The sequence below is a fragment of the Fringilla coelebs genome (genome assembly GCF_963513975.1).
Source record: "Fringilla coelebs genome assembly, chromosome: 17".
Lineage (NCBI taxonomy): Eukaryota > Metazoa > Chordata > Aves > Passeriformes > Fringillidae > Fringilla > Fringilla coelebs.
This window is the reverse complement of record NC_140043.1, coordinates 3,052,986-3,055,125: the sequence shown is the minus strand read 5'-3', so window position 1 is coordinate 3,055,125 and position 2,140 is coordinate 3,052,986.

Below are 2,140 nucleotides of genomic sequence, written 5' to 3'. Positions count from 1 at the left end.
GGGAGCGCTTCCGGGGCGGGGCGGGGCCTCCACGGGTGGGCGGAGACGGGGCGGGGCCACGGTGGGAGGGGCGGGGCTGGGAACGGGAGCGGGAATGGAGCAGGGATAGGGATGGGATGGGATGGGGGAGAGGGAATGGGGAACAGGGATAGGGAGAGGGAATGGGGGAACAGGGATAGGGATGGGATAGGGCAGAGGGAATGGGGGAACAGGGATAGGGATGGGATGGGGGAGAGGGAATGGGGAACAGGGATAGGGAGAGGGAATGGGGGAACAGGGATAGGGATGGGATAGGGCAGAGGGAATGGGGGAACAGGGATAGGGAGAGGGAATGGGGGAACAGGGATAGGGATGGGATAGGGCAGAGGGAATGGGGGAACAGGGATAGGGATGGGATAGGGGAGAGGGAATGGGGAACAGGGATAGGGATGGGATAGGGGAGAGGGAATGGGGAACAGGGATAGGGATGGGATAGGGGAGAGGGAATGGGGGAACAGGGATAGGGAGAGGGAATGGGGGAACAGGGATGGGGATGGGATAGAGGAGAGGGAATGGGGGACCTGGGATTGGGATGGGATAGGGGAGAGGGAATGGGGGATTCAGGATAGGGGAGAGGGAATGGGGGATTCGGGATAGGGATGGGATAGGGAAGAGGGAATGGGGCAGGGATAGCGATGGGATAAGGCCAAGGGAATGGGGGACAGGGAACGGTAACAAGGAATGGGAACGGGGTAGGGATGGGGACATGGGATGGGGACACGGCATGGGAACAGGGAATAGGGACAGGGGATAGGGACATGGGATGCAAACAGGGGATAGGAATAGGAGATGGGAACAGGGGACCAGGATTGGGGATGGGAGCATGGGATGGAGATGGGAATAGGGGATAGGGGATGGGGACATGGGATAGGGACAGGGAAGGGGAAAGAGATGGGGACAGGAGGCAGGGGCACGGGATGGGGACAGGGATGGAGAAAGGGGATGGGAACATGGGATGGGGCAGAGATCTGGGGACAGGGGTTGGGATGGAAACGGGAAAAGGGCTTGGAGGCAGGGCTTGGGAACGGGGGTCACACAGGCTGTGGGGACAGGGTCACCCCCTCCACCGGCTGTGTCCCCTTGCCCAGCCGGGTGTCCCCAGGGTGGGAAGGACCCTCTGGGCCCGCCTGTCCCCATCGCGTGTCCCCACGGCCCCAGGCGGGGCGGATGGCCGGGAGCGGCGCCGGCCGGCGGGAGCAGGGCGGGCACGCAGCCGCTCGGGGTGGCCGGTGCCTGCTGTCCCCCTGTCCCCAGCACTCCCGGGGATGTGTCACCGGCTGGGATTGCTCAGCCTCCCTCTCCTCCCGCCGCATCCCGGCGGCTCCGGCCCCGCTCCCATGGATCTGTGGGACCCTGCTGCCACACGGGACAGCTGCGGGAACAGCAGGGCGGCTCCTGGGACACACGGAGCTGTGCCCTGATTGGCTGGGATCTGTGGATTAATGTGCTGATCGGCTGGGATCTGTGGGCCTGTGCACTAATTGGCTGGGAGCTGTGGATTTATGTGCTGATTGGCTGGGATCTGTGGGCCTGTGTGCTGATTGGCTGGGATCTGTACTCCTGTCTGCTAATTGGCTGGGACAATGTCTACGGACCTGGTTGCTGATTGGCTGAGATCTAGGGACCTGTGTGTTGATTGGCTGGGATCTCCAGGCCTGGCTGCTGATTGGCTGAGCTGTCAGTACCTGCCCACATCTTGGGCTCTGCGTGTGCTGATTGGCTGGGTAGCAACTGTGCTGATTGGCTGTGTGGTCTCTGACTGCTGATTGGCCATATGGGCTGACTGTCTGGGCTGTCTGTGAAGGCTGATTGGCTGGATGGTATCTGAGTGCTGATTGGCTGGATGGTACCTGAATGCTGACTGGCTGGATGGTACCTGAGTGCTGATTGGCTGGATGGTGCCTGAGTGCTGTGCTGATTGGCTGGATGATACCTGAGTGCTGATTGGCTGGATGGTACCTGAGCACTGTGCTGATTGGTTGGATGGTACCTGCGTGCTGATTTGTTCTATGCTACCCGAGTACTGATTGGCTGGATGGTACCCGAGTGCTGATTGGCTGGATGGTACCCGAGTGCTGATTGGCTGGATGGTACCCAAGTG